This window comes from Crocuta crocuta, unplaced genomic scaffold (assembly GCF_008692635.1).
Source record: "Crocuta crocuta isolate KB4526 unplaced genomic scaffold, BGI_CrCroc_1.0 scaffold20, whole genome shotgun sequence".
In the NCBI taxonomy this organism is placed as follows: Eukaryota; Metazoa; Chordata; class Mammalia; order Carnivora; family Hyaenidae; genus Crocuta; species Crocuta crocuta.
The window spans coordinates 2,073,663-2,101,650 of NW_027527932.1; the positions used below are offsets into that span (position 1 = coordinate 2,073,663).

General features: G+C 43.0%; 1 long non-coding RNA gene across 2 annotated transcripts; it reads right to left on the reverse strand.

Moving 5' to 3' along the window:
• Window positions 1-13,953: 13,953 nt before the first annotated feature.
• LOC144221364 (uncharacterized) lies at window positions 13,954-27,980 on the reverse strand. 2 transcript variants are annotated; one of them, XR_013332043.1, is made up of 8 exons: window positions 27,630-27,980; window positions 21,988-22,081; window positions 20,952-21,186; window positions 19,856-19,920; window positions 19,608-19,754; window positions 19,114-19,168; window positions 16,543-16,731; window positions 13,954-14,339 (listed from the first exon to the last, which is right to left on the reverse strand). It is a non-coding gene; the product is annotated as an uncharacterized LOC144221364 (long non-coding RNA). The 2 variants fall into 2 exon arrangements; XR_013332044.1 differs by lacking the exon at window positions 19,608-19,754.
• Window positions 27,981-27,988: the final 8 nt, after the last annotated feature.

The window sequence follows — 27,988 nt, forward strand, 5'->3', positions numbered from 1 at the left end:
GACAAAAGCATTTGTTTCCCTGTCAAGGTAACATCTGAAAGCTAAAAGATCTTAAACCTAAGAATAAATTTTATTCTAGGAATTTATATGCATAGGAAGATGTTTAACATAATATGTTAGAAATAGTATGCCGTATAAATCAGGTTATATTTTGTCCTGTCAAACAAATGCCCATAAACAGTAAGTTCATATCGGGCATAACTTGGGGCGGAAGGACTTCAGAGTCTCCCGTCCCTGAGCTTTGACTGAATTTCCTCAATAATCCACGAGATGGCAGCAGAGAAATGTTCATTTAAATTTATCATCCACAGAGAGGTTGTCCTAAGTTCACTTTAACAAAAAATAGACCAACCTCTGTAACGTGGTTCTTTCTGAGGACAGAGTAGCCAGCGAGGGCCTCCAAACGACTGGGCGGCTATTACGTGAGAGCTGTGGCGAGGCTTTTGTTTTCTTTATTCGTCTCCAAGTTGTTTTCCACGCCTGACACGTTCTGCAGCGTCAGGTCTGAACGCGGTGCAGTGCACACGACGGACTCCGTGCTTCCGTCACAGCATTCTCCTAAGTAACCTTAGAGAATCTGGGGACAATATATTTTTGAATCTTGCTGTGTTCTTTGTGGGGATTAACGACCCACTGTCACGAGAACAAGGACAATGAAAAACCAGTGGCGTCCGGGTCTGGGGCCTGAGCTTTACCTCGGGGAGTTTGTGCGGGAGGGACATGCGGGCACAGTACTTTGGGGAAAGCAGGTATTTCTGTCCAGGCTGCAGCTTTCATCTGAGTTTATCTTTACGTTACTGGCTTCATTCTCACTTACTTGCTTGAGTGGGTGTTTGGAGTTAACAAGAGATGGTTGCAGGAGCTTCTGAGTCAGAAGAAAAGAAACTGTCTTCCTGTGAATGACCTCTATTTTCTCATTTGAGAATCACGCATTTCTTATGAAGGGATAAAAGGCATAATGTGAGTCTGCCCTATAGGTGTGATTAATAACAAATTAATTGTTATTACTCTGTACCATTTATTACTTTGGATTTTATTATGTGCAAAGCTTGGAGAACTTAATTACATGTACACATGCACACACACACACACACACACTTCCGAATGTGTTTTTTGTTTGTAGTAATAATAAATGCTTGCTGCAAACTTTTAAAACATAGAGGAATATGTGAAATAGAAAATGAAGTCTCCCGTAATCCCCTCAGGTGGTTTGTTAATATCCTCGTAGGTATTTCTTTATGTAAAAGCAAGCATTTACATTTTTAATGAAATGAGATTGTGCAACAATAGTACTGTTTTGTAGCTTACATTTTACATTTACTTTATCATGGACGTTTTTCTATGTTTAATTTTTACAGGCCATACATTATTCAAAAGGCATATTGGTGATGTAATTTCTTTTCAAAAACAATTTTTTTTAACGTTTACTTATTTGAGACAGAGACAGACACACACACACACACACACATACACACACACACAGCATGAGCAGGGGAGGGGCAGAGAGAGGGAGACACAGAATCCGAAGCAGCCTCCAGGCTCCAAGCTGTCAGCACAAAGCCCGACGTGGGGCTTGAACTCATTAACCATGAGATCATGACCTGAGCCAAAGTCAGACGCTTAACCGACTGAGCCACCCAGGCGCCCCTGTACCTTCTTAAACTACCTCAATTGATGAATATTATTTCCCATGTTATTCTTGTTCCTGCAACGACAATTTTATATGTTTATCTTTGTGTACTTAAGATCTAAACTTTTGACCAAACAACAGTTTCACAACTGGATCGCCACCTTTGAAATTAGTAAAAAAATCCTACAGTTACCTTGTAGCCAGAATGGGCAGAGCCTGTGCAATAAACAAAGGAACAGGTTGATACGGTCTCCTTTTTTTAAAAAATTTTAAGATGAAGCCCACGCTTGAACACTGGCGGCAAAGTACAGGAGAGGTGCTTTCCCAAGTTTTTAAACGTATTATGTCGCAGTGGTGTTTACAAAAGGCCTCCTCTTCCCGTGAGATGTCTCCACACCTGTGCCGCCCTGACGGTACAGGCTCCCATGTCACTGGTCGACCAGGTGCCGGCTTTTCTCTAGACGCCAGGTAGGATGGACGTGTGCTCTCCCCCGGGGCCCTCCTTTCTGTGATTCCCCCATGGAGCCGAGGGCTTGAGGTCTGGGAGCCCAGGGGCAGGGGATTCTCCAGGAGAGAGACAGGACCCTGGAATGCACCCCCCCCCCCCCCCCCCNGCAGAGCCGGGTCCTCAGGGCACAGCGGAAGACCCATGTTTCCTCAGCGATGTTTCTGAGGGGTCGCCTTACGGTGGCTCCCTCACCCCCCAGCCCGGGGAGCAGCAGCATCCCACGGACGGGCTAGTGCTGGCAAAGATGGTCCACACTAGGGCTTCTCTGCCAGAGGATTCCGACTCGTATTTATTCCACGTGGCATTTGATCAACATTGTATATAAACGGTAGGAATTAAAATCAAAGATGCCGATGTGTAACAAAGCCCGATGGTGGTTTTATTACTTATTGAATCTTTTATCTCACTAGTTCTCTAAGGTGAGGATCTCGGGCCATAAAAAAAAAAATCTCTGGTTTTGTATGAATGGGGGAAAAAGACCTTAACACTAGACAGTTCTAAGATCTGCAAGTAAGACCATTAGAAACAGCTTTTTCTTCGCATGTAAGCAATGTCTTGTCATTATTCTTGCACAATATCTTCTTTTTTTCCCCTTCTTGTTCCCCCTTTGAACTGCGTCTAGTTCTGTAGTCTGGACTGCTCACTGTGTGTCTGGTGTCTCAGAGCCCCTTTTAGGTTCTGAACACACTGGATACACTGCTGTTTGTGACTTTACAAACAAAATAGCAGAGCTCTGCTGCTTATGAGTAAAAGGTATGAAAAAGGCAGTGGGGCGCCCGGGTGGCTCGGGCGGGTCACCGCCTGACTTTGGCTCAGGTCGTGATCTCACGGTTCATGAAGCCGAGCCCTGCGTGGGATTCTGTGTCGGCACGGAGCCTGGAGCTGCTTCGGAGTCTGCTTCTCTCTCTGCTCGCTCCCCCTGCTTGTGCTCTGTCCTCCCCTCTCTCTCAGAAATAAACATTTACAAAAAGGCAAAAAATCCATGTATGTGTACTTCTGCACCACACAGCCTGTGTTTTATATATCCTGTATCTCTGTGAAGTTGTAATAGTAACCAGGGCAAAATATAAAGCTTGTAGTGCATTAATGCTTTGATTTCATTCATTCAACAAACTTGCTTTGAGTGCCTGCTATGGGCCAGGCACTCACTGTTCTAGGCACTGTTTTGTGAAAAAAAGTAGAGAAAAATTCTTGCCCTCAGGGCACTAAATTAAAAAAAAATTTTTTTAATGTTTATTTATTTTTAAGAGAGAGAGAGCATGAGCAGGGAAGGGCAGAGAGAGGGAGACACAGAATCTGGAGCAGGCTCCAGTCTCTGAGCCGTCAGCACAGAGCCCGAGGCGGGGCTCGAACCCACGGACAGTGAGATCATGACCTGAGCCGAAGTGGGACGCTTAACCGACTGAGCCACCCAGGTGCCATCAAGTACTGAATTTTCAGAGACAGCTAGTAAGCAAATAAACCAGTCTTCGTATACTAGACAGTGATCGGTGCCAGGGAGAAAAATAAAGCCGGAAAAGGGAATGAGTTGTGTTTTTAAGTCAGGGTATGCCTTACTAATCGGATGAAAAAGGTGGCATTTGAACAATGACTCGAAGGAGAGGACAAATGGGCAGAAGAGGGCCCCGACAGGAGGGCCAGCACAGGCCAACGCTCCAACGCAGGGGGCGACCTTGCGAATCTGTGGCTGGAGAGCGGCAAGGGGGAGAGAACATGAGATGAGGTTAGCGGGGGAAGGCGCAGACCGTCGTCTAGGCTCTGGGGGACTTTGCATTTACTGTGCATGACTTGGGGAGCTGCTTAGGGTTTTAAACAGGAGAGAAGTGCTTCGATTATATTTGTATTTTTATTTATTTATTTATAAATGTTTGTTTTTATTTTGGAGAGAGAGCGAGCAAGCAAGCGTGAGTGGGGAAAGTGCAGGGAGAGAGAGGGAGACAGAAGCCCAAGCGGGCTCCACGCTGACCGCACAGAGCCCCACGTGAGGCTCAGACTCGACTGTGAGATTGTGACCCGAGCTGAAGTCGGACAATTAACTAACGGAGCCACCCAGGCCCCCCATTTGATTATATTTTTTTAAAGGATCAGAGGAACTCCTGGTTGAGAACAGAGTGCAGCGGGGCAGCTGAGACCCTGGGGTGACTGCCGCGGCCTGAGAAAGACGGGGTGCTGGCCCAACCCACTCAGTGGCAGTAGACACGGAGATTCAGTACCTACTGTGAGGGTCGTGCAGACAGGACTTCCCCAGAGGAAGGCATCTATCTAATAAGGCTCTATTTGCGTAAATGGATAAACAAGGAAAAGAACCTTAAAGGGCAGAGTAGAGCGAGATCAGTGAGGAGATCAACCTGGCGAGAGGGGGAGACTTTCGAAGGAAGCTAAAGAATTCAGGTAATTCGCAGCATCTCGATCAAGTGTACATTGAAGACTTGCGACGGAATCCAAAGGCCTGTGAGATTGTTCTAGGGCTTAGAGAGTGAAATTGCCCCATTTAAAGCAAAACACACAGAAAATACCTTTGTCAGTAGCGATGTGGATAATCTAAAGCCAGAGAATGTTGAGAAAAATGTAATAAATTCACCAAGCCTGTAGTGAGTGGGAAGTAGAAGGCACGGGCATGAAAAATGTGGTACAGAAGACATTGGCAAAATTTGGTGATTTAAGTGTTGAGAGTATGGGATAGAAGATAAATTCAGTACTTCTCCAAGGTTCCTAGTTTGTAGTTTCGAAGAAATGTTAGCAGTTTTTCCAATACTCAGAAATTAGAACAGGGAAGGGTCATGAGTGAAGAGTAAATAACGTGTCTTTTAAGAAACATTTCATGAAACAGACCTTGTAGAAAAAGTAGGAGGCAAAGTAAAGAAACTCAGGATGAAAATACAGGGTCAAAGTAGATCGGGGGTTTACCAAGGTCCGGTAGAATAGTAAGCGAAGAGCAAATGATCCTCTCTTGTTGTAACTGAAAAAGGAGAGAAAGGGTCACCAGAATGCCTCTGATGACAAAATGTTCCAGGACGGGGCACCCTGGGTGGCTCAGTCGGTTAAGTGTGCGACTCTTGATTTTGGCTCGGGTCATGTTTTCAGGGTGATGAGATCAAGTTTAAGGCGGGCTCCCCGCTGGGTGTGGAAGCTGCTTGAGATTGTCTCTCCCCCTCTCCATCTGCCCCTCCCCAGCTTGCACACGCACACATGCACTTTAAAAAAAAAAAAGCTCTAGGAGAGAGAGAAAAAAGGCAAAACTCTCCTGGAAGCCAATTCAAATAGGACGCTGAGAAGCCCTGTGATATCACAAGTTATATAGAGGTTTTAGGTGGAGTCTCTGGACCGTGTGAGATAAAAACCCAATTGACAAGGATGCTAGAATATCGTCTTCAAGGATGATGCCAGTATAAATTGGAGATGGTGGTTTTCAATACTCCTGGGAATAAGTTTTGGACAGAATAGGGGAAGGGAAAGGCGCAAGCATAAATTAGGGTGAGGGAAGGGATACCCGTGAAGCCCATACCTATTTTTAAAAATTATTATAAATACCCAGCTGATGAATAAAGTCCGCCAAACGTTTGCTGTAGCAAGGCCCGCAGTGAACATCACCTTATCCATAAGATGTTTGGAGTTTCACGGGGGACAGAGACATTGAATAATCAATAATCAAAGTAAGTAAATGACTTGGGCTTTGAAGTCAGACAAACATTTATTTTTTATTTTTATTAAAATTTTTTTAAAAAATATTTTTGAGAGAGAGAGAGGCAGAGTGTGAGCAGGAGAGGTACAGAGATTGAGAGAGAGACAGACAGACAGACAGAATCCAAAGCAGCTCCAGGCTCCGAGCTGTCAGCACAGAACCTGACGCGGAATCCAAACCCACGAACCGCGAGATCATGACCTGAGTGAAAGTCGGACGCTCAGCCGACTGAGCCACCCAGGCGCCCCTATTTTCACGTAATCTTTATTTCAGCCAGACTGTTAATACTGTCCCTCTACATACTCTGCTCTTTCTACCTTCTGAGCTTTCACTAGGTTCTTCCCACAGGAATGTTTTCTTCTTTTTTTAAAAAAATGTTTATTTGTTTATTTTGAAAGAGACAGAGAGGGTGAGTGGAGTAGGGGAAAGAGAGAGAGGGAGAGAGAGAATCCTAAGCAGACCCTGTGGAGCCTGATGCGGGGCCTGAACTCATGAATCATGAGCTGAAATCGAGGGTTGGGCGCTTACCTCACTGAGCCACCAGGCGCCCCGTCTATGATATTTGCATCCCCTCAGAACTTACTCCGAGTCTTAGGTGCCTTACGCACAGTGGGTGACGCCTAAATATTGGGGAAGTTGACTGTTGAGTCAAGCCGTTTCTTGTCTTACAGCTACGAACACGAGGTGATCTGTAGTTGTGAGGGTTCTGGATCGTTGAATGAAAGCTGCTCTTTCAGCAGATCATAATTGTGCAAAGCTGTTAAGTGTATACTTTTGAAGAACAGGTTTTGCTGTGTTACTGAGTTCATGTTGCCATGACAACCTTAACTTTTGGCACTTTCTGAATTTAGTGTCCTACTTAATTTCCTGTGTTTGGCTCTGAGAGACCATATTGTTCTGTCCCTTTTGCTTGCCTTTACAAATCCTTGAACTGAAAATCACTTCTAAATTTATTTTATTTGCCCTTCTAGATCCTTAATAGGATCTAGAAGATTAGGGACTTGCTCTGTTATCTTTAGGATCCCTGATAGCACCCAGGAGAGCCCTATACTTTTTAAACACTGTGTTTGTCAATAGACATTTTAGATGAAGTGAGAAATCATTGGTGCAGCAGCTCAGAACAATGTTTGTCCCAAGGATGTTTAAATCCTAACCCTTGGAACCTGTGAATATGTGAACACTGAAATACCTTACAAAGTAAAAGGGGCTTTGCAGAGGTGATTACGAATTTTGAGGGGCCCCTGGGTGGCTCAGTTGGTTAAGTGTCCAACTTCACTTTGGCTCAGGTCATGATTTCGGGGTTTGTGTGTTTGAGCCCTACGGTGGGCTCTCTGGCTGTCCGTGCAGAGCCCCTTTGGGATCCTCCGTCTCCCTCTCTGTCTGCTCCTCCCCTACTTGCCCTCTCTCTCTCAAAATAAGTAAACATTAAAAAAACCAAGAATTTTGAGACAGGGAGGTTATCATCAAGGTGGGGCAATGTAATCATAAGGGGCTCTGTAAGAGGGAGGCGGGGAGGCGGGGCCAGTAGCAGGAACCTGATGATGGAAGGAAGGGGCTGGAGTGGTGTGAAGGGGCCATGAGTCAAGGAATGTGGGGTTTCTAGAAGCTGAAAAAGTCAAGGAAATAAATTCTCCCCTGAAGTCTCCAGAAGGAATGTAGTCCTGTGTCCACTTTGATTTTAGACTCCTGACCTCCAGAACTGTAGGGTAGTGAATATGTTGTTGTAAGCCACTTAGTTTGTGGTACTTTGCCACAATGGCAATAGGGATCCAGTACAGTTGGGTTCTGCTTTTATTTTATTTTATTTTATTTTTAATATTTTTATTTATTTCTAGGAGAGAGAGAGAGAGACAGTGTGAGCAGGGGAGGGTCAGAGAGAGGGGGAGTCACAGACTGAAACAGGCTCCAGGCTCCGAGCTGGCAGTCAGCACAGAGCCCGACGCGGGGCTCGAACCCACGAACTGTGAGATCATGACCTAAGCGAAAGTCGGACGCTCAACCGACTACGCCACCCAGGCGCCCCGGGTTACTGCTTTTAACAAGTTTCCAAGACCACTTAGTGGAGTGAAGTGCAAGTCCAACTGGATATAGTTTTTTGGCTCATTTACAGACAACACTGCTTCTAGTGGTACCAAAGGCTGAAGTGGGAAGGAAACATGGAGATGATCTTGTTATTTACAATGGAGTTAGCATCAGAATTCTAATAATAGTTGGATATAGAGTTATCTTTAATCCACTGAGTTTCAACCTGCCATTCACTTGAAAAACTTCCATTGGGTCCTGGGGCGCCTGGGTGGCTCACTTGGTTGGGCAGCCGACTTTGGCTCAGGTCATGATCTCGCAGTCTGTGAGTTTGAGCCCCACATCGGGATCTGTGCTGACAGCTCAGAGTCTGGACCCTGCTTCAAATTCTGTGTTTCCCTCTCTCTCTCTGCCCCTCTCTGCTCATGTTCTGTCTCTGTCTCTTTCTCTGTCTCTCTCTCTCAAAAATAAATAAAACGTTAAAAAAATTTTTTTAAAAACTTGCATAGGGTGTCAGTGACTGCTAAGCATTGTGCTACATGCTGGGCCCTGGGTCAGACCTCACAGGGGTCGTAATAAGACCTCCTGTGGTTAGCAAGGCCTCGGACCACTGAGTGTGCAGTGTGGAGGGTCTCAGGGAGGACTGATATGACTCCGTTTATTGTGAAGCGGGAATTTGCATGTCAAGCCATGTGTCAGGATCCAGAATGGATGGTGCAAACCTTCCACAACAGTTGTTTTCAGCGTCAACCGGGCATTACACCCTTCCATGGAGCTGTTTACAGACACAGATTCCAGTGCCTCCTCCTTGGAGATTTTGACTCCCTAGGTCTGGGGTAGGGCCTGGGAATCTATGTCTTAAGTCAATGACGTGCCAAAGTGTTAAACATGGCTTAGGTGTCGGCAATGAAAACTACTCAGTCCTGAATGGACAACACAGTAGTGATCATACAGTGAGCCGCATCTGTAATGTGTGTTCCTAAGAACACGTGTTCTCTAGCATGGTGGGCCCACGCCAGTTTGATGAGCCTTGCAGAACAATGCATAGTACATTACTTTTCTGGAGGGTCATGACGCATATTTGCACATTAAAAGCTCTAAGTTGGGGCGCCTGAATGGCTCAGTTAGTTAACTGCCTGACTTTGGTTCAGGTCGTGATCTCACAGGTTTGTGAGTTCAAGCCCCACATCAGGTCTGGCCTGGCAATGCGAAGCCTGCTTGGGATTCTCGCTCTTTCCTCTCTCTCTACCCCTCCCCAGCTCATGCTTTCTCTCTCTCAAAACAAATAAACTAACTTAAAAAAAAATGTTTTTAATCTCTAGATTATCCTAGGTTAAAAGAAACTGTTTAACTCCTTTTCACCCATATTCTCCAATCTTATTTGACCATTGAACTGCCTCATCATGTACTTTTAATTAAATAGACTGTGCCATGAATGCTCTCCAGGGCACACTTGAGAAAACACTGATCTAGAAAGACGGAGGTAATAATGGCATTTGCCTTATTTAGAAAGTACCAGTTTATGGGTGGGAATCTCGACAATTCTCATAAACACACATATGATGCATCAATTCACAAGACAAACAATGGCCACAGAACTTCCTAACCTAGAGAGTCCATTAAAAGTGTATATTTTAGGGGCACCTGGGTGGCTTAGTCGGTTAAGCGTCCGACTTTCACTTGGGTCATGATCTCGCGGTTCGTGGGTTCGAGCCCCGCGTCGGGCTCTGTGCTGACTGCCAGCTCAGAGCCTGGAGCCTGTTTCAGTCTGTGTCTCCCTCTCTCTCTGACCCTCCCCTGCTCACGCTCTCGCTCTCTCTCTCTCTCCTAGAAATAAATAAAACATTAAAAAAAAGTGTATATTTTAAGTCACAGAATCATAAAACTTCCATCCAGATGGTCTTTCCGTATTGATCACGGGTGGGAGGTTGATGTTCCCGGAGTGCTCACTGTCTCCCACATACTCCGCATGCTTTGTCTCACTTCCATTTTATTGCTGCTCTCCATATTATCACTACCATTTTAAAGATGAAAAAGCAGAGAGAAAGGAGTTAACTGGCTTGACTGAAAATAGACGCTTATTAACCCCACTCCTGTTATTTGCACAGCACTGTGTGTTTCACATGCGGCGTCTCACTTAATTCCCCCACAGAACCTGTGGGCTGGGCATTAGTGTGAATGAACTTGTCCAGGGTCCCTCAACTCATACATGACATCGACAAGACTGTGTCCATAGTCTCCCCGCTGCGCCAGGTTGTCTTCCTAGGTCACCCCAGTTTTGTCTTCTCAGGGTGTAGCTAAAGATGTGGATGTTGACAGAGTAGGAAATCGATGAGTTAGCGCAGAAGCAAAATGTACGGTTAAGCAAAGAAGTTTAAGTCCTAATAGGGCTGAACGCCACCAGCAAGGAGAACAATAGAGATTAGACACTGAGTCTTGGGGCGCTTGGGGGGCTCAGTCGGTTAAGTGTCTGACTTCGGCTCAGGTCACGATCTCACGGTTCGTTGGTTCGAGCCCCGCGTCGGGCTCTGTGCTGACTGCCAGCTCAGAGCCTGGAGCTGCTTCAGAGTCTGTGTCTCCCTCTCTCTCTGGCCCTCCCCTGCTCACTCTCTCTCTCTCTCTCTCAGAAATAAATAAAACATTAAAAAACAAAAGAAACTGAGTCTTAGTCAGGAACAAAGGGAAAAGTAACATAACACTTAAAAAATATATTATGCCAGGAGATCCAGTTATCTGTATTTTAGTTAAAATCTTTCTATGTGTTAAAAACACTGACTTTTGTTCGAAGAGTGCTCTTTCTGAGTCATAGTTTCTCAAATTCAGTTGTTAGAGTCAACATATGAACAACTGCTAAAAACACAAGTGCTTGGTGACCACATGGAGAGTTGTCTGGAAGCGTGTCGGACGGAAGTATGGGATCTTCTTGCGACAGCAGCACTGATTCAGAGCAATGGGAACAGCCGGCACATGAGGCAGATCAATAGGAAGACTGGACGCCAAAGTGAAAAAAACGGTCTATACTAAGTTTCACAAAATTCTGGAATTCTGGAATTTTTCACAAAATGCCTTGTGTGAGGAACTAATAAATTTGTCATATAACCTTTCTCTGCCAGCCATTCACACGTGAAGTAACCACAAAAGTCAGTAGCAGTGCTCAGTTAGGAAGGGTAATATTTAAGTTAGGACTGCTGGAGATTGACATAAGTGTCTTCTTTCTGCCTCCGAAATTATTCGGACGTGTTCCAGTCCTCACAACTTCCCCAACCCCCCAGATTATTTTTTGGTGTAACCTTTCTGAAGAATCATTGTGGAAAAATGATCACGACATATTAAGGCAGGTTCCTAATGTTTCCCTTCACCTGTAACTCAGGCTCACAATTGGGAAATCGTTTTCTGTCGTTAGCATTACTACCAAAGAGAAGAAAGGGATCAGGGTTTAATATTTTTTGCCTTTGTAGTAAAAGGACTGAAACTGTGAGATGCCTCCTTTCCTGATAAGAAGGGGTTTTCATACTCCTTCAGATTGGGTAACTCGAGGTTTCGCCTCACATTTATCTTTTAATGTGAGAGAAAGATCATTTCTGAAAAATGTTATCCTTAGGTGTTTCCTTAAAGAATTCCTTAGAGAATCCAGTGTGCATCTTCTTCATTGCTTTACGGACGACAGAGTGAAAACGAGCAACCCTCATGCGTCAGGTACTCTGGAGCACAGGAGACAGACGGTAAACAGGAAATCTCACTGTGCGTTGGGCCTTGTAGGGCGAGGAAGGCAGCTTTCCTGCTCTCTCTCTCTGTCCGCCTTTCTGTCTGTAAAATGAGGCCACACCACTAATCCAGTTCACAGAGCAGTTGTGAGGGAAATGAATAAAAGCAACACTACTGTTGGGTTTTTATATGAAATGCCTGCAGCCTAGGCTTTTAGCAAGATTTATTATTATTGTCAGAAACAAATGTACATTAATATACTACCAGGCCCCTCTTACTAAAAGTTGGTAGGGAATGGGGTGCCTGGGTGGCTCAGTCGGTTAAGTGTCAGTTCAGCTCAGGTCATTATCTCGGAGTCCGTGGGTTTGAGCCCCGTGTCGGGCTCTGTGCTGACAGCTCAGAGCCCGGAGCCTGCCTTGGATTCTGTGTCTCCCTCCCCCTCTGCCCCTCCCCTGCTCATGCTCTGTTTCTCTCCATCTCTCAAAAGTGAATAATTGTTAAAAAAATTTTTTTTAAGTTGATAGGGGAACACAAATATTTGTGTTTCAATCAATGGTGTGGAAATGCCTGGGCATCTATGTATTTAAAAAATGAATCTAGATACAGACCTTATATCCACCATAAAAATTAACTCAGAATGGATTGTGGACCTAAATGTAAATGCAAAACTATAAAACTCCTAGAACATAACAGGAGAAAAATCTAGATGACCTGGGATGATGACTTTATGGATAAAAGCACTGAAGATATGATCTAAGAATGGAAGAATGGATTTCACTAAAATTAAAAATTTCTGCTCTGCAAAAGACATTGTCAAGAAAGGGGAAAAAAAGCCACAGACTGGGAGGAAATATTTGCAAAAGGCATCTGATGAAAGACTTGTCCGAAACATACAAAGAACCCTTAAAACTCAACAATAGGAAAATAAATAACCCAATTAAAAATTGGCCAAAGACCTTAATAGACACCTCACCAAAGAAGGTATATAGATGGCAATTATGCATATGAAAAGGTGCTGCATATCATATGTCATCAGTGAAATGCAGATTAACACAACAATCAGATACCACTACACACCTATTAGAATGGCCCAAATCCAGAGCACCAACAACACTAGATGATGGTGAGGATGTGGAATAATAGGAAGTCTCATTAATTACTGGTAGGGATGCAACACGGTACAGCCACTTTAGAAGACAGTTTGGTGGTTTTTTGCAAAATTAAACTCTTATCATATGATCCAGTGATTGTACTCTTTGGTATTTACCCAAAGGAGTTGAAAACTTATGTCCATGAAAAACCTGAACATGGAAGTTTATAGCACTTGTATTCATAATTGTCAAAAATTGGAAGCAACCAAGATGTCCTTCAGTAGACGAATGAATAAATATATTGTGGTACAACCATACAGTGGACTGTTCCTCAGCACTAAAAAGAAATGAGCTATCAGGCTGTGAAAAGACATGGAGGAAACTTAAAAATGCGTATCACTGGGTGAAAGCGGTCAATCTAAACAAGCTACATAGTGCAGGGTTCCAACTACATGACATTCTGGAGAAAGCAAAGCTATGCAGACAGGAAAAAGGTCAGAGGTTGCCAGGGCTTGGGGGGGTGAGATGGTAAGCAGAACACAGGGTTTTCAGGACAGTGAAACTGCATTTGTCCAAACCCATAAAAGGTGCAATACCAGAGAGATGAACCCTAGTATGACTACGATCTCTGGGTGGTGAGGATGTGTCAGTGTAGATTCACCCATCGTAACACACGCGTCACTCGACCGTGCGGGGTGGTGATGGGGGGAGAGGCTATGTGTGTATCAGGGAAGCGAGGACCTTCTGCTTCATTTTGCTGTGACTCAAACCTGGTTTAGAACATAGTTTATTAAAACAACACCTTTTGTAAGTGACAGCTTCACGTCTTTCTTTCTTTCCTTTTTTCCTCCTCTCCTTCCCTCCCCCCTCCCCCTCCCCCCTCCTCCCTCCTTCCCTTCTGTCCCTTCCCTTTTTCTTTCTTTCTTTCTTTCCTTCTTTTCTCTTTCTTCCTTCCTTCCTTCCTTCCTTCCCAACATGGGGTTTGAATTCATGAGTCTGAGATTAAGAGTCACATGCTCTACAGACTGAGTCAGCCAGGAACCCTGACCCCTTTTAAAAAAAAATCACATTACTCTTTAATATAAGGACTTCAATATTCACATGTGTTAAATTGTACCTAACCAGACACAACTCTTACTAAATGACAGAGCTACTTCTGTCATTTAATCTGTCAATACACTAGTTGTTAAAATAGTTCAAAATCACTCAATGAAAATTTAAAAATATTAAACAGCTGGTATACAGGTTAGTGTGAAAACCGGGAAATATAAAACCTAGCTTATCCTCCAACTTCACATTTCTTCACCCACACGTATTGAACCATTTGCTGAGCCAGGACTCTGCTGGGCTCTGGCACTAAGTCACAAGGTTCTCCTTACATACTTGTCCCATGGAAATATGTATCATAGTCATATAAGAGCCTATAAACTCACACTCACTTAGCTTAGTTATAAATGTAATTATACATTACAGTTATTCATTGCCGAATATTGTTACCAGCGTTCCAGCAGGCCTGGGTTTTAGAACTTATAAAGACTATGTCCATTCCTATGTGACTTTCATACATCTTCTGTGATGATAATCTGTCTTATCTGAAACTCAGTTACTGTTTGCCACTTGCTCTTAGTATGTGAATAGCCTTCTCTTCAGTAGGATTCCTCCATTCAGCTCCACCTCCTTACATGTTTTTCTTCACTGTTCCTGCCAAAATAATTTTCTCTGTTTACCAGTTGATTTGACAAATGTATTTGTTATCTATTACTGTGTAACAAACTATCACAAATTTCAAAATGTGCTTCAAAAAGCACTGATTTATTAAACCACAGTTAAAATTTTTTTTTAATGTTTATTTATTTTTGAGAGAGAGAGACAGAGTGTGAGTGGGGAGGAGGTGCAGAGAGACAGGGAGACACAATCTGAAGCACCTCCAGGCTCTGAGCTGTCAGCGTGGAGCCCAATATGGAGCTTGAACCTGTGAACTGCTGGATCATGACCTGAGCCAAAGTCAGACGCTTAACCTACTGAGCCACCCAGGCGCCCCAATTAACCCACAGTTTTATAGGTCAGAAGTCCAACACAGTGGAGCTGGGTTCTTTGTGTGAGATGAACTCAAGGCCAAAATCAAAGTATCAGCTGGACTGATTTCTTGCCTGGAGACTCTGGGGAAAAAATCAACTTTTTTGTTTTTTAATGTGTATTTATTTATTTTTGACAGAGCACGAGTAGGGTAGAAGCAGAGAGAAAGGGCGACACAGAATCCGAAGCAGGTTCGAACCCACAAACCATGAGATCATGACCTGAGCCAAAGTCTGATGGGTAATCAAGTGAGCCACCCAGGCGCCCTGAAAAAATAAACTTGTAAGCTCATGCTTCCTGTTGGCAGAATCCAGATATTTGCAGTTGTAGGGCTAAGATTTCTGCCTACCTGGGGTGCCTGGGTGGCTCATTCGGTTAAGCATCTAACTTTGGCTCAGGTCATGATCTCATGGTTCGTGGGGTCTAGCCCTGCGTCGGGCTCTGTGCTGACAGCTCAGAGCCTGGAGCTGCTTCAGATTCTTTGTCTCCCTCTCTCTCTGCCCCTCTCCTGCTCACGTCTCTCTCTCTCTCTCTCAAAAATAAATAAACATTAAAAAAAAAAAAGATTTCTGCCCACTTGCTGGATGTCACCTGGAACCTGCTTTTAGCAACTAGGTCCCACGCATACTGCCCCTCCATCTTCAGGCCAGCAATAGTGAACTGAACCATTCTCATGCCCCAAATCTCTGATTTCCTCTTCTGCCAGCTGGAGAAAACTCCAAACTTTTAAAGGTTTTGGGCCATTAAGTTATGTACATCTTGATAATCCTCTTTTCTTACAGTCACCTGTGTAATATAATCTAATCCTGGAGTAAAAGCCACCAGATTCATAGTCATGAAGATGACTCCGGCTGGGGGTGGGGGTGAGGGGAGGAGGCAGTCCCACCTGCACCGCACTCCTCCCCCCCATAAGACTCGGCCCTCTGCAGCGGACCGTGGGCAACCTCAGCTCCGTTTGGTCCCGGTCTGACTGTTACATGTCACTGTCTCCCTCCCTCAGGGCAGCAGCCCAAGGCGCGTCCCACGTGCTCACTGAGCCCCATCACCTCCGCGTCCTCAGACGCTCCAGCTGCTCAGATCTGCTCCTTGCAGATCCTCGGCCTGTAAACAATCCATGTTGTCAGGCACAAGGGACACCCTGTGGGGCTTCTCGGAGGAGGGGCTATGAATATTAAGGTATGTTACAGTTATTCAAAACAAAACAAAACAAAACAAAACAAAACAAAACAAAACAAAACAACAAAACTGAAGACGGCACAATTCCCGAACAGAGTGCCTATAGTCACTTGACTGAATTACTTAACATCTTAAGAGCTGACGGTCCTAAAATTTCTACCAAGAGACCAGAAATTAAGGTTTTGCATTCTTCTGCCATCTGGGCCTTGAATGAAAAAGAAAATCGTATCTAATCCTCAATTCCAGTTTTATTCAGAGACAAAAACAAAAATAAAAAAGGAAAATAAAATAAAAGGCGTTTTTTGGAGGCAGGGGCGGAGAGCTGGTATGGTGTCTTATTCTAACTGATCACTCTTACTCATTTATCACAGCTCCTGGGTGGCCTCGTGGTGAATATTGTATAAAGTTATAGACCAAAATGCTTTATTTAGTTTTTGACATGGTGCTTTTTGATTTAGATTTTTAATAAATATAATTCAATTTTTTCAGTACTTTTTTATTGTTGCAAATAACTGAAAACTTGTCTCGAATCACCTTAAAATTAAGAGGTTGATTTTTTTCGTCACTGAAAAAGGGTTAGCCAGGCTTTGGGACTTCATTTGGAGCTTAATAATGTCATTAAGGGCCAGTTTTCCCCTTCTTTCCCCTTTACCTTCTAACAGGTGATCTTTATTCCAAGTCTGGTGCCCTCTAGTGGCCGTAAAGTGACTTGCAACAACTCGCAATACAGTGTACGGTTACCATTCACATCTCGTAGGAGAAAGAACAGCTCTGAGCCAACCTGCTGAATTTCATGTTTCCTGGATGTGGGTAAGGTCCATGGCCGCTTCCAAACAGTGACCTAGCCAGGGAAATGGAGTGTGTGGGTGTGTTGTCACCAACACAGGATACCTGGAGAGGAGTAAGATACTTGGAAACAAATCCTGATATTATATACAAGATACCAAACGCTATGTGATACAATCTCTGTTTTTGTTTTCTGAGAAAGAGAGAAAGAGAGATGGCACCAGTGAGCGAGGGGCAGAGAGAGAGAGAGAGAGAAGTGGGGCTCACCCTAAGTGAGGCTCGTGTTCACCCGAAGTAATGCTCAAGCTCATCCAATGTGGGACTCGAACTCATGAACTGTGAAATCATGACCTGAGCCGAAGTCAGATGGTTAAGGACTGAGCTATTAGGTGCCCTACAATCTCTGTTTTATAAGGAAATTTGTAAAAACCCTCTTTTTATACTTTTAAAAATTCTGGCATATATGCAGTCACTCTAACTGTATTTGGATGAACCATTTATTGGCATTGTATACCTTTTATGGTTTTTATCCAGTTTATAGATAGTCTAACTCCCAATGGTTGAGAAATACCAAAAGGCTGCTGAAATAATTTCACATTTCCTTAATAAATAACAGCTAGATGCTGCCTTCAGTGTAGTCCAAGCACATTTTCCTAAAAGGATTAAACTCCTTAAAAACATGGCAAGTGGCAACTTTTTGTCTAACTTGAGGGCTGAATTTTTTTGAACTAATACAAATAACAGTATTCTCAAAATGTCTCATTAAGTTAATGCTAATTGCAGAGAATAACTTTTTAAAAAATGTTTATTTTTGAGAGAGAGAGAGAGAGAGAGAGAGTGAGCAGGGGAGGGGCAGAGACAGGCTCTAAGCTCTGAGCTGTCAACATAGAGCCAATGCAGGGCTCGAACTCATGAATGGAACTGCAAGATCATGACCTGAGCTCAAGTCAGACGCTTCACTGACTGAACCATCCAGGGTCCCAAGAATAGCTTTTAATAGGCAGAAGAAACTGTAATGTGTTGTGAATAAGCCAGTTCTCCAAATGGCAAGATTATCCCTTTCTTGATATGGGGATGGAAGATGAGGTCCGTCTCTGATCTCAGGATTCTCATAGCTTGGAGATTTAAATACTTGGGAGTCATTGCTTGGAAAGGATAATTCAGTAAATAAAGGTCAATACATGAAATAGGGTTGGAATAGTATAGATGAAAAGGATCTTTCTCGACAGCGGGATTCTCTCTCTCCTTCTGATTTAGCATAGATCTAGAAACCATCAAACTATTCTTTGCTGACGCCTGACAGGGAGCAAGACCTTTCCTTAAAACTTACCTGTCAATTCAAATATTAAAAAAAGAAAGATCAAACTAGTCTTACTTATGTGCTTTGCAAAGCTCCAAAAATCAGGGAATTTTCTCACCAAATGCCTGAGGTTTGGTGGGTTGTGTTTTCCCCGTAAATGACATTAACCCCTTCTTCATTCCCCTTCAATGGCTCCACCTTCTCATCACGGTGCATATTGCCTGTGGCAGCTTCTGCAGAAAACTGATGGTCAGCGAAGGCCGTGGCCTCACACCCACGGCCAATAAAACCACGGCGTCAAAGGTACGCATTCAGTGGGGGAAGATGATTTCTCAACATTTTGCCCTCAACTCCCAGGACTTCCTCTTCAATGCTTCTTGGAGGTCTTATAAAAGACTTTATCTCCTCTATTTCCTCCAGTGGGATATTTTACCTGGATTATTATCACAACTATTTGGCTTCGTGCAATGAAATTAGTGGTGATTCCATTTGTTGAAATCATATGTAGACGGCAGTGCTCTCTGCCTTATTACCAAATGAGTACAGCGTGCCCTTCAATAATTCTTTAAACTCTCAAATGCCATGGAAATAATATGCTGGAATATTACTGAGCTGTGACTGAAGCACCATTTGTGCTAAATATGACAGCGCGCAAATGATATTCCTCTATAAAAGTTCAAACTACATTAATCTTTTAGGGAGGTTCATTGACTGGGAAGATGGCTTAGACATAAAATATATAAAATAAAGACATTGAGGGCTCACTGAGGAGAGCTTTTCTGGTCAGGATTTCTAGGAACAAGTGTAGCTAACCTAAGGTCTGTAAGTTAACCATTTTTGAATAGAATGTGAGCAAGAGAATGCAGTTCCGAAGGGGAGAGACTGAGATGATAATGCCCATATTTCAATATGAAGAAAAACGGGCTTTCAGGTCTGAGAAATACAAGGTAAAGGACAGGGAGTAAACAACTGAGACAAATACACAATCTTATTGTTGTGAGAACTGGGGACAAATGTGACGAGAATTCCCAGGTTGGCGTCTAGAGTCCCAGCCCTTGTCCAGCTGCTGTTTAGAAGAATGGCGGGCTCTTCCTACGCAGTCTCTCAAAAGCCACTTTGTCTGTCATTTTCTCTTACCTTAGGGCTGCACGGAGAGACACATGCATGAACACCGTCTTCTTTTCCTGGGTTTCTAGAGGAGGCAGTAAGTCAGTTGGGTAGTAGCACACACAACAGGTGAAAATGGATAAGAGATTTAATTAGCATTAACAAAAGTCGTTTCAATGTAAATATGATATACGATTAAATTTCTTGGTACTAGTTTTTCTAAAATGTATGGGGGCGCCTGGGTGGCTCAGTCGTTTAAGCGTCCGACTTCAGCTCAGATCATGATCTCGTGGTCCGTGGGTTCGAGCCCCGCGTCGGGCTCTGTGCTGACAGCTCAGAGCCTGGAGCTGCTTCGGATTCTGTGTCTCCCTCTCTCTCTCTGCCCCTCCCCAGCTCACACTGTTTCTCTCTCTCAGAAAGAAATGAAACATTAAAAAAATGTATGGAATGTTTAAAAACAACATTGCCATTAAAAAAAAAATTATAAATGGGGGCGCCTGGGTGGTTTGGTTGGTTGAACGTACTTTCGCTTGGGTCATGGTCTCGCGGTTCGTGGGTTCGGGCCCCGCGTCGGGCTCTGTGCTGGCTGCCAGCTCAGAGCCTGGAGCCTGTTTCAGTCTGTGACTCCCTCTCTCTCTGACCCTCCCCTGCTCATGCTGTCTCTCTCTCTCCTAGAAATAAATAAAAATATTTAAAAAAAATTATAAATGTAATATATATTTATTCAATGCAGAAAACATGTACCAGTATAGAAACACAAAGGGAAAGTCACCTGTCATCACAGTGTCCAGAGAAAACCGTCACTAATGTGCTGGCCTGTATCTCATAGTCTCCATTCTGTAGAGACAAAGACACAGTATCCATTTATTTTATTTTGTTTTGCATTTAAATTCCGGTTTAGTTGGGGCACCTGGGTGGCTCAGTTGGTTGAGCACTGGACTTCGGCTCAGGTCGTGATCTCGCGGTTTGTGAGTTCGAGCCCCACAACGGGCTCTGTGCTGACAGCTCAGAGCCTGGAGCCCTCTCTCAGAGCACAGAATCCCTCTCTCTCCACCCCTTCCCTACTTGCTCTCTGCCTCTCTCTCTCAAAAACAAATGAACGTTTCAAAAATTAAAAACAAGAAAATCCCAGTTAGTTAACATACAGTGTACTATTAGTTTCGGGTGTACAATATAGTTATTCGGGACTTCCATGGAACACCCAGGGCTCGTCACAAGTGCAATCCTTAATCCCTATCGCCAATTTAATCCATTCTCTCACCCACTTCTCCTCTGGTAACTATCATATTGTTCTCTATAGTTAATAGTCTATTTCTTGGTTTACCAAGATACCAAATATTCTCTCTTTTTTACAGTATCAGCAATAAATACTCAACAATGTATTTCCCCATGTCAATAAATAAGATAATCCCCACAGGGGTTTATGATTAACATTTTTATTAAAAATTTTTATATTATTTATTATAATTATAATATTATTATAAATGTAATATGTATATCCTTTCCCAAAGATAAAGTAAGCAATACAAAAAGCTCTAAAAAGAAGTGAATATCAGGGGCACCTGGGTGCCTCAGTTGGTTGAGCATTCCACTCTTGATTTTGGCTCAGGTCATGATTTCAGGGTCATGGGATCGAGCCTCAAACTGGGCTCTGCACTGAACTTGGAGCCTGCTTGGGATTCTCGCTCTCTCCCTCTGTCCCTCCCCACCTGACCGTGCTCGCTCTCTCTAAGAAAAAAGAAAGGTAAAGATCGTTTGAAACCCTATCACCAGAGAGAATCCCAATTAACATTTTAGAAAACATTCTGGATATATCTTTATCATCAGTGAGAAAAGTGGGTCCTCCCCCGCTCCCTAAGAGGACTAACCTGGGTTACTTGTGAGGCATTCCTGGAATTCACAGGTACGCAGTTTGAAAGCCGGTGGACTGCAAGAGGGGTAAGGCCTACCTCGGCACCTCTGTGAGGACCGATGACTGTGAAATAAGTCAGGAGAGGCGCTGGAAGGGAATTTATGAGGGAACAGCCACATGACACATGATGGGGCTGACGGCCGTGGGAGGAGAAGTCTGAGGTGACGCTTACACTTCTGACGGGAGTCCTGCTGAGGAGAAGGGAAAAGCACCCAGTCTCACCTCTACAACTCGCCTCACCCCTTGCAGGTAAGTAGGGCTTCTTGGGGCCCTGGCCTGGGGCTCTTACTCTGGCCGTTGCCTCTGCCTGGAGCACTTTCCCCACAGATCTTGCCTCACCAGCTCTTCCTCCTTCACCAGGCAAATCTCTGCTCAGACTTCACTTTTCCGTGAGGACTTCCTGACCAGATCTGCCTCTCTTAGCACCATGCGGATTCCTCCTTACCGTACTTTGCCTTGTCTTTTTGTTTTTCATAGCATTTACCACCTGCTACCATATACGATGTAATTTGTTTACACATCATGTTTCTTGTTTGGGTGTTTACCTCTGGAGAATGTAAACCCCTTAAGGACAAGGAGTTTTGTCTGTTTGGTTCCCAAGTACCCAGAGTAGTGTCTGCCATATAAATAGCTGCTCAATTAATATATGTTTACTATATTAATTAAATAGCATTGGAGGGTGAGATCATGAGGGTGGGTAAGAAGAAAGGAGGGGAAAGATCTGAGAACTCTTATAGAGGTAGAATCTATAAGACTTAGAGAAAAAAAATGAACCGGAGATGTCACTACAATCCTGTACTAGAGTGATTCCCTGCCTTTTCACTATTGAATTATCCCATCAATTATTTTTAAGTCTTTTCCCAATAACTTATAGCGATTCATAGAACTAGGTCAAAAGAGTCTATTATTTTTATGTTAAATATATATTGAATACTTGCGGCCAGAACCAATTGACCTATTGATTTGAGAGCCAGGACAGGAAGTCCATTTACCTGCCAAGTTCTGATTTTCCATGTCAGAAAGAATCCTTGCACTATTGATTAGCTGCTTCTGGGTACCACCAATGCATTTCACTACTGGATGTTTCTAAATGAGGATTAAGGCAGAAATGGTGACTTTTAGATACCAGTTAATGCAATAACAGAGATCAGCATTGTAAATAAAAGTTTTCTATTACCCAAGCTATGGGACAGGATGTTGACTTTGCCATTCAGCCTCACTTACTACAGGGAAGTCATTTAATTTTTTCCCCCAAAGCATTTCTGTTTGCCTTTGAGTCTTGCCTGTGGCACTAAGATGGTAAAGAATATCCCTGCCTAGACTCTTCACTGTCAGTGATATGTGGTGTAACAGTGCTAATAAGCTACTTGATGATGGGTAAATATTTTGTAATGTTTTTTTCTGGCATGTATATCAAAGGATCTACTCAGCTTCATTCTGCAAGCTTTGCTCTCTCCCTGCCCACTCAAACCCCTAATCCTTGCACTTGGATGCAAAAAAAGCCAATAGATCAAAGCCCTAAATATTCGTAGCCACCCTACGGCGGTGTATTCCATACATCTGGAAACTCTGATGCAGTTCTAATACTAGACACTTGCGATACCTTTTCTTACTCATATCCTCCACCCTAATAAGAAAGTTTTCCTTAAGAGCTTTGGTTTTTCCCTTAAACTTCTTTTCCTCCCACCAGTTTTCCACGTCACAGTAAAAGGCATCACACACAGACTTCTGATTACTTGAACCAGAAACGCAGCAGTATCCATGGTGCCACTATCCTCCCCACATATGCCGTCCAATCAGGAGCCGTCTTAAGATGTGTTAACATTAACCCTTGTACGTGTCCAGATGAGGCCACCTTCATCTTCCCACTGCCTTTGAAGGAATCTTTCCTCTTCAGCCTCTGATCCCCTTCAACTCATTTTCTCTAGGACAGCCAAGTGACCTTCTTAAAACATAAATTGGATCAGATCAATCTCAGTTTAAGCCCTTCAGTGACGTTTTTGCATGTATTCCCTTTAGAATGCGGGCCCAACCAGACAAGGAGCTGTCTTGTATTTTCAGGGCTTTGGACAATGCCTTGTATATAGTTTGTGCCCAGTAAGTACTTTTAGAATGAAGGAAGTTTGATAATCTATATGTTTCTAAAAAATGTGAGGTCCTCTTCCATCTTTTCTTGGAATCACAACAGTAAGAGTTGGAATGGACCTTAGAGATGATCTGGTTTAACCTCCTTTTGTATCTAATTTCACAGCTTCTTGTATTTACCTCAGTGGAATGTAAACTCCATAAGGACAAAGAGTTTTATCTGTTTGGTTCCCAGGTGCCCAGAATAGTGCCTATCATATAAATAGCTGCTCAATTAATATATGTTGACTGTATTAATTAAATAGCATTTCACAATTAGAGGTTGCCTAGCTCACCACTTTGGAGCTATTTTGATGCTAGCCTCTGCCTCAGTTTCCTGTGTGATCAGTCTCTGGTCATTAACATTCACTATCTACAGGGCCTCTTGGATTGGGTTCTTTCTCATGGCTTCTACAGCTTGACCGCATCCTGTCCCTCATCTCTGAATATAATTAGTCAATAATTTGAATTATTGAGAAAATATGGTAGCTGAGTTTCTTTCTGATTTATTTTCTACCAGTTTTATTTTCTGCCATTTCCCCAGGTAATTATTAGTCCATTATTCTTCTACTTAAGAGCGTACCTGCCTGGGGGCACCTGGGTGGCTCAGTTGCTTAAGCATCTGACTCTTGATTTCGGCTCAGGTCATGATCTCATGGTTGGTTTCATGGGATGGAGCCCTGTGTCGAGCATCCCCTGCATGGGATTCTCTCTTTCGGGCTCTCTCTGACTCTCCTCCACTTATGTGCACATACGTGTGCACTCTCTCTCACAATAAATAAACTTAAAAAAAAAAAAAAAAAGAGTGTACCTGCCTGATCAGATCTAAATTCCTTTCCTTAACATTAAGGGGCAGGAACCATCTTTTTTCTCTGTACCTATTCATGCCACTTCTCAGACACAGCTTCTCCTTTCCCGGCGAGCCTTACAATAAAGAGGTGCTTGTTCCTACTTTTGTTCAAGGTATTATATCCTTTCCTCAGGATCCAGGTCATGACTTTGTCTTAAAGACTTAATTTCTTAACTTCATTTCACAGAAATACATTAAAGAAAAAAAAAATAGGTCAGGACCCCCTGGGTGGCTCAGTCGGTTAAGATGCAGACTTGGTTTCAGCTCAGGTCATGAAATCATGGTTCATAAGTTCGAGCGTCGCATTGGGCTCTGTGCTGATGGTGTGGAGCCTGCTTGGGATTTTCTTCTTCTCTTTCTGCCCCTCCATTGCTCATGTTCTCTCTCTCTCTCAAAATAAATAAATAAACATTAAAAAACACGTCATAATACTTAATATGACTTATTACTTCCTCGCATATTTTATGAATCTCCTATGTAACAAGGGTCAGGGTGGGGCCTAATTGACCAGTGTACCTTACAAAATCTGATATAACTGCATAAATACCAGAAAACTTCCTTCCATAAGGAGCCTAAGTCTCCTGTGGAATGTGTTGAAGAAAGCTTTTGGATTTATTATTGGACTTCTGAAATACTTGGATAAAGATGTCTCTAGAAAGAGAAGAAGCAAAGTTTATCTGTTTTAAAAACTAAATAAAAGCAGCTGTCCTAGTAAGAAAGGGACTTAAGGGGAGATGCACTGTCTGAGATTTGGTCTTGATTGTGCCCAGGCCCCAGGGCAATGTATTTGTTATCTTTTCCCAAATAAGGAATACAATTCACGAAAGTTTACAGTATGTTATCACACCTTTAAAAAAAATCTTCTAAGAATGTTGTGTATATTAAATAAATTATAATATTTGCCCTGGCAGATTTAACATTTTTATATGGATCATGTGCAAGTAACTCCTAAACTTGTAGATTTGCTGAAGTGCAAATGGAAGGCAAGAACATTGTGAAACTTATTTGGAGGCTTCCAAGCTATGAAAGACCTCGATGAACATTTGCTGCGTGAATGAATTGGCCTCATCCAAGGAATGACTCTCCTGGAGTAATAAGAGTGTTGTTACTTTGTGAAAATATCCTTCAAAACACAGTGTATTCCCAGTTATGTGTTACTATTACTGAATAGTCTTAAAGTCTGGAAGATCACAGGAAACATGCCTTGTGGACATCAAGACTTTACTGTGTTGGGTTTGGTAATTAGTGTTCACCATGCCAGTCAGCCAGTGGGGACATTGGTGCTTGGGCTTTGTAAATACTTTGTTTTCATGGCCTTGGGACTTCCTGATTATATAGCCATTTTGAGGAACATTCCTGGTAAAACTGATGACAGTCCTCCAAGTACATGGAAACATGTTCTCCCTTCGCCCTTCTTTTTAAAAGACCAATATGGGGCGCCTGGGTGGCTCAGTCGGTTAAGCATCCAACTTTGTTCAGGTCATGATCTCGCGGTTCATGATTTTGAGCCCTGCATCAGGCTCTGTGTTAACAGCTCAGAGCCTGGAGCCTGTTTCAAATTCTGTGTCTCCGTCTCTCTTTGCCCCTCCTCTGCTCATGCTCTGTCTCTCCCTTTCTCTCTCTCTCTCTCTCTTAAAAATAAATAATATTAAAAAAATTTTTTTAAAGACCAAATTACAGAAATAAAAGAGGCAGCATATCCAGGAAGAATCTGAATCATTCTTTGTAATTAAATCATTTCCTGCTTTGATAAGTCTGTGATTCAGCTCTGATCATAGAAACAGCAACATAAAATTCCTGGCTCATATACTGAAATTCTGGTTTGCCCTTGAAATACTTCAAAATGGTCTTCTCCTGTTGTAAGATTGGGTTAAATTTTTCTGAACAGCATGAACTTATCCATAGTATTTCACAGAAATATATCTTAAAATGCCAACATCTCAGCACATTTAGGTGGATCTGTCCACTGCCAGGGCAAAATAATCACTTTCTTTAATCTTTAAAACCAGCTGTTCACAGACATTAATTGCCATGTCACTTACACTCCTCGAAACAGTGTCATTTGACAAAGACACACATTTTAATTTGTTTGCTGCGTCTGGTCCTATTATACTTGATACCTAGCCATTGTCAGTGGTGAAAGATTCTCAGCAACTTCGGGTGCTTGGCATTATTGTGCAAGATGTAGCGATTCCAAATAGGACATTTTGAGACTAATTGCATTCATATAGCATTAGTTTGGAATATGTCTTTTTTAGTTGAAAACATCACATTTTCAGTGAGAACACAAAATAACCCAGTGCTGACTCGGTTTTTTTTGACGATGAATGCATTCATTTTTGAAGTCAAGTACTGATGTAGAAGGCTTTGTATCTTCATCTAACTAGCCTTCATGATGCATTGACATTTTCATAAGAAAATAAATAGTCACATACTTAATGTCTGGGTCAGCATATTTTTCCACTTCTTTGCTTTCACTAAGATTTTGAGAATCATGCAATAAAAGAAAGAAGCTATTTCTCATCAATTACTATCTTTAGACACTTCTACATAAAAATACGTAATGTATGTAAACCCATATCTCCTTCAATTACAACAGAATTCTCCAGAACCTAATGATGGATTGCTCAATTGACCTATGTTTTTCATGTCTTTATTTAACATACATATATAGAGGAGTTACTTTTTTCCAGGCAGTGTGCTAGATTTTAGTACTATAAATAAAAGTACATTTCTGTGCACTATAACCTCACAAGCTAGAAGGAGAGGCAACTTGTAAAGATGTAAATATAACATAGCAATAGTGAGGCAGTAAAGTGTGGGTAAAGTGTGTGAGCCCAGAGTATCTAATGATTAATTTTACCTGGAAAGTGCAAGGATTGACCCAGTGACAACTTCAGTAGTCAGAGTTCAAACTGTGTGCAACTTCTGTTCTGTCTTCATCCTCAAGACAGAAGACAACCTAACACCAAGAGTCTGATGACCCAGATTGAGAGGTAGAGATCTTAGGAGGCTCGTAGCAAGCCTTCGCCGGGGGAGCTGGGGTCCCGCAGCCCACAGGGAGCCTTCCGCCCCTGCTTACACAGGAGCATTGATTGCCACTTCTATGGCTTTGATTCTCAAATCCCATCCTCCTCTGCATTCGTGTCTGCTGCCATTCTCATCTCCTGCCATTTCACTGGCCTATTCCTCTTCATTCTGGGCTTCAATCTCTTCTTTAGCAATACTTTTCTTGGCCCCTTAATTTAAATTACTCTCCTCTCAAAATGTTCATCGAACTCTTGTGACTTCTCTACATAACCTTTATAGCAGTTTGTAATCACAGCTTTATTTGTGTGTCCGTTGATGCATATGGCAAGGACCGTGCCTACCTGTTAGTGGACATTTCCAGTACTTACCACACACAATTAATATCTGGGGAATGATCGAGGTATTTGAGATTTATACAGCAACACAATCCTGGATGCAAGGTACCTCAAGCAAAGGAGACCATACCCCTCTGAAGATGCTAGCATTACTTCTAATTCTTTACTTTCTTATTCCATGCCAGTGGGTTATTGACCTTTTGGGGTTGCTCTGAGCTGAGTTAATTATGTACCTAATCAATCTGGGGGTTCATACTACAGGGACGCCTTCAGAGCAGCCCTCCCTGTTCTTTACCTGAGAGTCCAGGCGTGGCTTGTGTGAACAAGGACAGCAGGGCTGTTCAGTCGGCCCTTCACGCTTGCACGATGGCGTAGGTTTCTGATCCTGTGAACACTTGCCAAAGGTTCCTTAGCTCGTACGAGTTTCAGGGGTGCGCCAGTTGGGCTGATGATACAAGTATTCTGGCATTTTACTTTCATTAGTAGTAGTGACCGTCACTAACGTTTCGTAGCAGCTGGTTATTCTAGAATGTTCCTGCCATAAATACTGGTTGCCCAGGGAAAAGCTTTAGGATCGGGGAGTCAAAAAGCATCAATACAGTAGGCGCCACGCGTCTGAGGTTTCGTTTTCGTGGCTTCAGTTGCCCACGGTGC